Raw genomic sequence first — 12245 nt, forward strand, 5'->3', positions numbered from 1 at the left:
AATTGTGAAGGCTCCCGCGGTGAGATAAGAAAATGAGATATTATGAATTTATTTATGATTTGGGACTACGAGGCGGTACCTCGGGAGTTCCCTTGTTGATATTGATTTATGGCCGCAATTGCCTTTGATTATTGTTGTGATTTTCTTCAAGTTGAAAAGAATTCTGTTTTGTTTCCACGAGGTATTTATTTGCCATTATTTGATGTAATTAAATGTGACATACTACTTGATTCATTTTCATTGTCATTTTTCTTATAATATTGTTTAAACATTTTACCATGCCATTATTTATTCTCCAGTAGGGCCTGACCTAACCTCGTCACTACTTTACCGAGGTTAGGCTTGGCACTTACTGGGTACCGCTGTGGTGTACTCATACTACGCTTCTGCACATCTTTTTTGTGCAGATCCAGGTACATCTTATCAGACCACGCATCAGTAAACTAGTTGTACGAGGAGATTTCGAGGTATATCTGCCAGCGTCCGCAGACTCCGGAGTCCCCTTCTATCTTACTATGTTGTTTTTCTTATTTGCTTTAGACTCTGATGTATAGAGATATAGAGAATAAATTCTTAGAAGCTTGTGACTTATTTCTACCGGGTTTTGGGAGTTGAAATTATTTGAATTGTAGTTTATTTATTTTAGATATTTATTATTATTCCGCATTGATAGGCTTACCTAGTCTTAGAGATTAGGTGCCATCACGACATCTTACAGAGGGAATTTGGGGTCGTGACAAGTTGGTATCAGAGCTCTAGGTTCATAGATGTTATAAGTCACAAGCAGGTTTAGTAGAGTCTTGCGGATCGGTACGGAGACGTCTGTACTTATCTTCGAGAGGCTATGGATCTGTTAGAAAATATTCACTTCTTTGACTCCTTATCGTGCGACATTGATTTAGCTTGAAACATATATCTTATATTCCTTTGTATCCACTCGTGTACGACATTGCGCACTTGGTATCAGTTGTACGTCGACGGTTCGTGATGCCGTAGATGGACTATAAGGGAGCGAGAGATGCTCAAACATTGCTTCAATGCGTGGTTCCGACTGAAGATACGGGCGTATTGAGAGATCACCTAGTGAATCATGTGGGGGTGCAACGGATGTTGGCGTCTGGTTGATTTATACAAGCTGTTAAGGTTATTATTGAGGATCATTGGACGTTGTGACCTATGACTTCGCGCCGAGTGGGGGGAGTCCACTACTAATGGGTGGATTGCGGGGTCATGTATTATATCAATATTGGCCTGAAATATATATATATATGTGGTACTGAAAGGTTCCCTAAAATGTACACATGTTTAAGACCTGAGATTTTGTAGAGGATAAGGCTGGGACTTGTGGTATGTCCGCCTCCTTAATAATCTTGTACTTCAGTACCAAAGGAGTTATAGAAACAACTCTAAATTTGCAGAAGGTCTACTCAGCGTGGACGTCACGGTTGTGAATTTTGGGGTGCTTCGGAGGAAGTACACTTGTTGACGAGAGTCTGGAAAATATGGTTCGTGACAAGATTTGTCTGTATGGAGCTCTACTTTGTAATCGATGTGTATAAATAAAGGTAAGGGTTACCCCAAAGAAGAATCGAAGAGTATGTTAAGAAATGGGTCTGCTCAACAGTGTTGAGTCAGCATAACAAAAAAAGAAATTTGCCTTGGGAGAGATAATTCTCCACCAGTGTTCGTGGCAAGCCTATGAAGAAGGCAGACCAGCCAATACAACACCGCCCACTTGGCTCAGTTCTCAGAAACGCTTTTGAAAGAGTTTGTTTCCCGGACTCTCCATAATGCACGGCGCATAGGGTATGAATGGTTGCATAAGGTCACCATTGACGGTGTCAGAATATGCCATCAAGTTTAACAAGTTAGCCCGTCATACTCCTACTTTGCTTCCTACAGCCAGAGGGCGAGTTTACAGACTCATTAAAGGACTCAATTATGATCGTAAAATTTTGTACGACTCGGGAGCTATAAGCTAATACTTCATTTCTGCTAGTTGTAGAAATTGCCAAGATATTAGAACGTGTTCGGGGTGAGGAAAAAGGAAACTAAGGAGACTAAGAAACCTGGAGGTTCTGGGGGATTAAGTGGATTCTACTCTGCAAGTATAAATCATTATGGCGAGGGCTCAGGCAGTCGGCCAGCCCAGTTCGCACATTATATTACTCGGGGTGCTCCAGTAAGTTCTTTTAATGCACTACTAACATGAGTTCCTACAATAGTTATTCCAGTTATCTGGCACAAGACTCAATATGAGCATCCAAACCCGCAAAGGGGTTGTTATGAATACGGTGATACTAGGCACATCATGAGAAAATTGTCCCAAACTTGGGAGAGACATATTTCATCAAATCACTCAGTCTACGTGCCCCATTAAAGTTACTACACCACTCACACGACTAGTTAGGGGTGGAGGACAGGCGGGTAAAAGGCGTCCTAGAGATGGAGACCCATCCGTTGATATATTTTTATGGTATGGCGGAGGTCGCTACATCAGTTGGTGTCATTACAGATACGACCTTGATATAATATAAAGGAATAATTTCCTTAACTTGATTCGGTTCTCAGTATCAGAACGAGTCCTTCTATGGTGCTCCACTTATGAGTGAGCTTCGTAATTCTATAATCTACTTATGTGTTTACTCCTGTTGGGAGATTCTATGGAGATAACTACGCCTATCATTCCATGTTGGTCACTAATAAGAGTTGTGAGGATAAAGGTGGCTTTAGGTTACTCATTTCGGTAAGTTTTGATGTAAATTCTGAATAATTAATTGCAAATTGTGAATTATGCTCCCTACCGGTGTGGGGTTCATTATGTGTTGTGATTTTGTTTAACGGAAATTATTTAGAAGGAGCAAATGGAAAGTTTCGATTGGCACGATGTGCATATTACTTGTGATTCAGAACTGAGGACGAGATCCTCGCATTTTTAAAATAAACTGATATATTTAAACCGGGCTACGAGCTGCGGTGGAAGTTATATAAGGACAAGATCCTTGTGAGGAAAAATCTTGTGTTTAAATTCTCCCTTGTGAGATCCAATTTGTACTATAGTACTAATAGGGAGTCATGCATGTTAGGCTTATTTGAAAATACTTATATGAAATGCTCTGTGCATACTTGCCAAATTTGTGTTGTAATTATTGAGTTTTAACCTACGAGATAGGTTCCCGTCCAGGTGACGTTAAATGTGACTCATTAATTCGGGTAAATAATTTTAAGGTCTTCATGCCTCGTGTCTCGTTATCAGTATTATGAAAGTTTGAAATGAGATTTTTGTTAACATGAAGTTAATTGACGATTCTGTAATTGATTATGACAACTATTAAGACCAGATTGACCCAGAATGGTGCTCCGTTCAGATGGACCGAGGAATGTGAGGAGAGCTTCCAAAAGCTCAAGACAGCTTTGACTGCAGCCCCAATGTTGGTATTACCTATAGGTCCAGGGTCTTATACTGTGTATTGTGATGTGTCGCGTATTGGTCTCGGTGTAGTGTTGATGTAAGACAGTAGTGTGATTGCATATGCGTCCCGACAGTTAAAGGTACATGAGAAGAATTATCCGCTCCATGACCTTGAGTTAGCAGCTATTGTTCATGCCTTGAAGATTTGGCGGCATTATTAGTACGGTGTCCATTGTGAGATCTACACCAATCACCGAAGTCTATAACATCTATTTAAACATAATGATCTTAATTTGCGGCAGCAGAGGTGGTTGGAGTTGCTTAAGGATTATGACATCACCATTCTCTATCATCCTGGGAAGGCCAATGTAGTGGTCGATGCCTTGAGTCGTAAGGCAGAAAGTTTGGGCAGCTTAGCATATTTACCGGTAGCAGAGAGGCCTTTAGCCTTGGATGTTCAGGCCTTGGCCAACCACTTTGTTAGACTGGATGTTTACGAGTCGAGCCGAGTTTTAGCTTATGTGGTTTCTCAGTCTTCTCTTTATGATCGTATCAGGGAACGCCAGTATGATGACCCCCATCTGCTTGTCCTTAAGGATACAATTTAGCACGGTGATGCCAAAGAAGTCACTATTGGAGATGATGATGTATTACAGATGCAAGGCAGGCTATGTGTGCCTAATGTGGATGGCTTGCGTGAGTTGATTCTCCAGGAGGCTCACAGTTCGCGGTACTCCATTCATCCGGGTGCTGCAAAGATGTATCAGGACTTGAGACAACACTATTGGTGGAGGCGGATGAAGAAAGACATAGTGGGGTATGTATCTCGGTGTCTAAATTGTCAACAGGTGAAATATGAGCATCAGCGACCCGGTGGATTACTTTAGAAGTTAGAGATTCCAGAATGGAAATTGGAGCGGATCACTATGGATTTCGTTGTTGGGATCCCATAGACTCGGCGGAAGTTTGATGCAGTTTGGGTGATTGTGGATAGGCTGACCAAATCAGCTCATTTCATTCCTGTGATTACTACTTACTCTTTAGAGCAGCTGGCTCAGGTATATATTCGCGAGATTGTCAGACTTCACGGTGTACCGATATCTATCATCTCTGACTGGGGTACACAGTTTACCTCACGATTTTGGAGGGCAGTACAACGTGAGTTGGGTACTTGGGTAGAGTTGAGTACAACATTTCACTCTTAGATGGACGGGCAGTCCGAACGCACTATTCAGATACTGGAGGATATGCTTCGTGCGTGTGTAATAGATTTTGGGGGTGCTTGGGATCAGTTCTTACCACTTGCGGAGTTTGCTTACAACAAGAATTGCCAGTCAAGCATTCAGATGGCTCCGTATAAGGCCTTGTATGGTAGGTGGTGCCGGTCCCCAGTGGGTTGGTTCGAACTGGGCGAGGCTAGGCTATTGGATACAGACTTGGTTCAGGATGCCTTGGAAAATGTTAAGTTGATTCAGGATTGACTTCGTACAGCCCAATATAGACAGAAGAGTTATGCGAATCGGAAGGTTCGTGATGTTGCATTCATGGTTGGTGAGCGGGTATTGCTCCAGGTTTCGACTATGAAGGGTGTGATGAGGTTCGGGAAGAAGGGCAAGTTGAGCCCTAGGTATATTGGGCCTTTTGAGATTCTTGAGAGAGTTGGAGAGGTGGCTTACAAACTTGCACTACCACCTAGTCTCTCTGCGGTTCATCCGGTATTCCATATTTTCATGCTTCGGAAATATCACGGCGATCCGTCTTATGTGTTATACTTTAGTTCGGTTCAGTTGGGCAAGGATCTATCTTATGTTGAGGAACCAATGGCTATTTTGGATAGGCATGTTCGAAAGCTGAGGTCAAAGAACATTGCTTTCGTGAAGGTTCAGTGAAGGGGTCATCCGGTCGAGGAGGCGACTTAGGAGATCGAGCATGATATGCGCAGCTGTTATCCACACTTATTCACCACCTTAGGTTCTTTTTCTAACTCCGTTCGAGGACGAACGTTTGTTTTAGATGTGGAGAATGTGATGACCCAAAATGTCATTTTTAAATTTAATAATTAATTTTGTGTTCTAAAACCTCGAAAAGTACTATTTATCATTCCTTGACTTGCATGCGCAGTCCGTAAAATTTTCCGAAAAGTTTTCAGGTGAAAAATGAACTAAAATGTGAATTAGATGTTTAAAACACAATTGAGTTGACTTTGGTCAACATTTTGAGCAAACAGACTCAGATCAATGTTTTGACAGTTCCAGTAGGTCCGTATCGTGAATTGGGACTTGAGCATATGCCCGGAATCAAATTCTGAGGTCCCTATCCCGAGATATAGAATTTTGATGAAAAATTTAAAGTTTAAGTTCAAATAGTGACCGGATGTCGAATTATGTGCAACTGATCCCGTAATAGAATTTTGATGATTCCAACAGCTCCGTATGGTGATTTTGGACTTAGGAGCATGATCAGAATTTTATTTGGAAGTCCGTAGTGGAATTAGGCTTGAAATGCCGAAAGTTGAATTTTTGGGAAGTTTGACCGAGGGGTTGACCTTTTGATATCGGGGTCAAAATCCGATTCTGAAAATTTTTATAGCTCCGTTATGTCATTTATGACTTGCGTGCAAAATTTGAGGTCAATTGGACTGGATTTGATAGGTTCCGGTGTTGTTTGTAGAAATTGAAAGTTCAAAGTGCATAGATTTTGATTTGAGGTGCGATTAGTCGTTTTGATGTTGTTTGATGTGGTTTAAAGCCTCGACTAAGTTCATATTGTATTTTGGGACATGTTGGAATAATTGGTTAAGGTCTCGGGTGGAATTCGGAAGGTAAACGGAATGGATTCCGGACAAAGAAGGTTGCTGGAAATTTGCAGAAATTTCGCTAGAAATTTCTGGTGTGTGGAGCCAACTTTGGAAGCTTATATCTCGTAATTCATAAGGAATCGGAACATTTGCAAAACATGAAATTTGTAGTCGGTTGATTCTAGTTTCCAGAAAGTTAAACCATATATCATTTGGGCATTTGTACTTAAAGTTATGATCAATTGAAGGAAGGCTGGTAGAGTAATTTCTGGTGGACTTTTAGTGACGAAAAAATGGACTTTTAGCGACGGAAAATGGACTTTTAGTGACGGATTGACAGAAACTTAAGGACCAAAAATGGTCATTTCATTCATTTTATTTTGGATTTTTGGAGCACGATTCTTGGGCGATTTTCACGGGAAAGCATTGGGCTAAGTGTTACTTATCCTATATTGATTATATTTCATGATTACACTCATTTACATAATGAATCCGTGAATTTATGGAAGAAAAATCAAGATTTTTGCAAAATCTTCCAAAAACGAAAATTTAAGATTTGGAGGTCGAGTTATTATCGGATTTTGGTAAAATTGGTATGGGTGGACTCGTAATTGAATGGGTTGTCGAATTTTGTAAGTTTCGCCGGATTCCGAGATGTGGGCCCCACAGGCAAATTTTGAGTTAATTTCGGATTTTAATGAAAATGTAATATTTTCTTATGAAATTGATTACTATAATTTTTGTTGACTCTATCGAATTAATTATGACTAGATACGAGTGGATCGGAGTCGGAAAATCGAGAAAAAAGCATAATACTTGGTTAAATTGGAGCAAGTCGAGGTAAGTGACTTGTCTAACCTTGTGGGGGGAAATTTCCCGTAGAATTGATATTAATGTGATTATTGAAATGTGTTGAAAGTCGTGTACCCGAGGTGACGAGTGTGTACACGGGCTAAATGTGAAAGATTATATTTTTAAATTGTGTAGATCATTGTTGCGCATTTATTAAATTATTTTATCTTGTTATATTCTTCATCATTGATCTGTGGTATATATTTTAAATTTGTTTGCCTTTTTCCTGCTAATTCTTTTACCTGTTTAATTGAAATTTGGTTTCTTTCATACTGTGCATTATTTGAAGGTTGGTTTTCTTTAAATTAAATATTATTAATATGAAGTATTTGACATTTTTAAACTTGATATTGAAGCAACGTATTAAAGATTTTAAAATATTATTTTCCTAAATTATTTACTCCTGAATATTTTTATACTCATTGTGATGGAGCCGTGAGCTCTTTATTGTGGAAAAATATTATTGTTGAATTATTTTGACATGAGCCGTGAGCTCTTTATTGTGTAAAAATATTGTTGTTGAATTATTTTGGCAAGTTAAATTATTGAACACCTGAGGTGCAAATTGTGATATATTGTGATATTGATACGCATGCGGTGGTATAAGGTCTGGGTGTTGAAACGCATGCGGTGAGATAAGGGTGGCTTGATACGCGTGGCTAGTAGGGGGACTACTAGAAGTCATGCGGTGTGATAAGGGTGGCTAAAACGCGGGATCCTATTTCGGGAAAAAAATATTTTCTTTCAAATAAATTATGAAGGCTCCCGCGGTGAGATAAGAAAATGAGATATTGTGAATTTATTTATGATTTGGGACTACGAGACGGTACGTCGGGAGTGCCCTTGATGATATTGATTTATGGCCGCAATTGCCTTTGATTATTGTTGTGATTTTCTTCAAGTTGAAAAGAATTTTGTTTTGTTTTCACGAGGTATTTATTTGCCATTATTTGATGTAATTAAATGTGACATACTATTTGATTCATTTTTATTGTCATTTTTTCTTATAATATTGTTTAAACATTTTACCATGCCATTATTTATTCTCCAGTAGGGCCTGACCTAACCTCGTCACTACTCTACCGAGGTTAGGCTTGGCACTTACTGGGTACCGCTGTGGTGTACTCATACTACGCTTCTGCACATCTTTTTGTGCAGATCCAGGTACATCTTATCAGACCACGCATCAGTAAACTAGTTGTACGAGGAGACTTCGAGGTATATCTGCCAGCGTCCGCAGACTCCGGAGTCCCCTTCTATCTTACTATGTTGTTTTCCTTGTTTGCTTTAAACTCTGATGTATAGAGATATAGAGAATAAATTCTTAGAAGCTTGTGACTTATTTCTACCGGGTTTTGGGAGTTGAAATTGTTTGAATTGTAGTTTATTTATTTCAGATATTTATTATTATTCCGCATTAATAGACTTACCTAGTCTTAGAGACTAGGTGCCATCACGACATCTTACAGAGGGAATTTGGGGTCGTGACAAGAATTTTTTTCACTTTTTTTTTGAAAATTTATTACTTTTTTCGAAATCAGTGTTTGGCTATAAAATTTTCAATTTTCACTTGAAGATGAATTTTGAAATTTTTCGAAAATTTTAAAAATTCCAAAAAATTATTTTTCAAAATTTTTCACTAAGATCACTCATAAAATTTCAAAAACAATCCAAAATTATAATCATGTTCAAACACCAATCTAATTTTCAAGTACCATTCTTACTTTTGTTTTTTGGAATTTTATAATTTTTATGTCCAAACGCCCACGAAGGATCCCGGAATTTGCTTCTCTTGACTAACCGAAATGACTGGTTTTCAAATATCACTAGATAGATTCGTTTAGTCAAATCAAATTCACTATTTTTAAGACCCGTTTTTTATTTAGTATTATGTTTTCTTGACCTATCTGCTCCTAGGAAGACTGTTGGAAAATGAAACAATATGCTCTACTAGGTTACAGAATTTACATTCAAGTTTGTGATATATTTTATTGTAATGAAAGAAAAGGAGAGATTTGAATACTTTCTCACGTCAATCTTTCCATAATTCCATCCGTTTATGACTGAAAAGACGAAGAGAAAATATGCCATTTTTTAGTTTTCTTTTTTAATTTTATCAAACAATTAGGAGTACTTTTTTATTTTTATTTTTATTTTTTGGTATTTGGAATCCATTCGCCCGACAAATTTATATATTTGTGTCGCATAAGCCCCGTTTAAAGTAGAGCGCTCCCGGTTAAGAATTTCTTCATTCTTAGGTTCATTTTTTAGACCTTTGATTAGGGATGGAATAATTTCATTCATACTACTATAATCTTTAGTGATAGAGTATATAATTAATATTATTCAATATATATTGGGTTTTTCGAAAACAATCTTTAACTCACCAGGTAGGAATAAAGTCTATATACACACTATCTTGCTCAAATCCTCACTTGTGGGATTAGATTGAGTCTATTATTGTTGTTGTTGTTGTTGTTGTAATATATATAGGATTTTCTCCGGGATGAAATCCGTTAAACATTTAAACCAAGTCTACCCAAAAAAAGGTTATGAAGAGTGCTTATAACAATTTACGTAGACTTTGTAATTCATTATTTCACAAAAAAAAAAAAAAAAAAAAAGGAACAGGAAACAAGTCTTTTAGCAATGAATCTTGGGAAGAAAAATGAAGTAAGAATGGAATGGGAACAGTGTACAACCATATCTGGAAGACTGAAAAAAAAAAGTTTATTTTATACACATTTTATTAGGCAATTGTACATCCACACCATAAGACTGTGTATATCCCTTAGCTACTAAATGTGCCTTACAACGATCAAAAGATCCCTTGTTCTTGAATAAATTATTGGCATTTGATTCGTTTGAGGGGAGCGACAGCTTTGTGTATAACACTGTATAATTCTAATCATTAGGTGTCAAAGCTATGTGGTAGAGTAAATCGAGTTGGCGAAACTTATCGAGAAAATATTTGAGGAGTTAATTACCTTATCAAACCATTCCGGTTTGACAAGGTAATTAACCCATCAAAGGGGTTGACCAGTTGGTTTGGATATGAATGACTTAGGATCGATTTACCCCTTAATATCTTCTGAGTTGAGCTTGTCGCACATGACTTGCCTAATGCGATTTACATCTCATGTGTGGTTTGCAGACTATTACACAGGGAGAAGTTTACTAAGTGCGCACAAAGTGCTCACCACAAAGTCTTCACCCGAATAACAGAGGTTGTGACAGAGATTGTAACAGCTGCGAGTTTTCCATCCTAAAAAAAAAAAAAAGAACCAGTAGTGAAAATTGTTTGATGGTGATGTATATAATGGAGGGTGGGTTGATAATGACGAGATAATTAAAAGCGCTAATTGACTTCTAACTAGCAAGTTTCTAAAAAACAATTGCATATGATTAATGATACCTTGGGCGACATTGAAAAAAAAAAAGAAAAGTAAAATTATAGTATAAAAAATGACACAAGTACATATTTTTATCATGGATCCAAAAAATAAAAAAATAAACACAAAAAGAAACCAAAAAATTCAATCCCTAGCTAATAGATACATATATATTTAAAAAATATTGACCTTACATATGTAGTATAAATTTTTCTCCCGAATAGGGTCTTACACGGCGCGAATCTAAATATAATCGGATTCCAATGCGGATACCAGACACCGATCGAGAAATCAATAAGTATACTACCTGTATTCTCCAACTTAGATATCCTCCATTATTGTGTATGGGCAGGCCTCCTTAAACAGAGGTAGGTATAGCTCATTGCATTAGGTGGCTGCATTATTATGTATCTCACTTGCATTCATTGCCCTCTCGTTATAGCCTACTAATAATGTGACAAATATCATATCTCAATGTCTGCTCCAAGTAGATATATAAAATCAGAACAATATTATAAAGTATGAGGGGCTCATATACGTGATACAATTAATTTTGTGGGCGCATATTTATTTAAGGCAGAAAAAAAAACTATTTTGTTCCCTAGAAGAACACAGAAAATGATCAGGTTCAGTGTTTTAGAAGCAGTGGATTATGGGCCAAAATTCCTCCTGAATATACTATACATGCATGGATTTTGTATGCATCATATTTACTCTTTTTAATCTAATTTTCATCGTAATATCTTTATTTTCTCGTAAAATAATAAAATCATATCCTTTCTAAATCTTTTCATGACTGAAAATTAACTGAACCTAGGGGCATATACCACTTGCAAAATTGACAATAAAACAAAATATTAAATAATTAACTCTTTCAAAAACCCAAGGATTTTACGAAATGTTCGAGGGGTAAACATATATATATATATATATATATATATATATATATATATATATATATATATATATATCCCGCCTTGTCACGCCGTCAAGATTGAGATTGCTTCAAAATTTTGGATAAAGTTTTTCAATTTTTTTTTTACGAAAACTATTTTTCAACTAAAATCAAGAAAGAATTAAAAAAATACTATCTATACTAAATTAAAAGCATGAAGCCCCTTACTGAAATATTGTTCGTCTTTTTTACCCTTTAAAAATAGGGTTCACACTAGATAAAATAGTCAATTAAGCATTTCCTAATATTTAGGACATGAAAATTAAATTGGTTATTTCCTTATTTAATAAAATTAGGACTTCAAAATTGATTAAAATTTTACCTTAACTAAATGTTTAAAAAGTCAATTATTTGGTATGTTAGTACAAAAGTTGTAGACGTTCATAGTTTCCGTAATTACGTGACATCCTAATGGCATTCTAATTGTATTCATGACGAACAAAACAATTTTTAACATCAAATAAGAAATTTCTTTTAAGAACTAATTTACTTCATTTAGTATTTACAACAACTTAATTCTAATTATATGGTAAATAATGCGAGACTAAAATTAAAAATTATTTAATATATAGAAAAATAATATCTATACTATATTAAAAGTACGAATGCCCTATCGAAATGTTGTTCGTCTTTTTTACTCTTTATAAGTGCATTATATGTTGGATATACTTGTAATTGTAATTACTATTTTTTTGTGGGCAAAATTAAAAATTGCATTGTGTTTGCTTTTAGGTTTAGGATTCTTTAGAATTTACATTGATTGGGATTCTTTCATTACAGACTTTTTTTCCTTTGGTCCTTTCCCCCCTTAGTTTTAGGGATTCTTTAAATTTTTTA

The sequence above is a fragment of the Nicotiana tabacum genome, chromosome 24 (assembly GCF_000715075.1).
Source record: "Nicotiana tabacum cultivar K326 chromosome 24, ASM71507v2, whole genome shotgun sequence".
Taxonomy (NCBI): Eukaryota; Viridiplantae; Streptophyta; class Magnoliopsida; order Solanales; family Solanaceae; genus Nicotiana; species Nicotiana tabacum.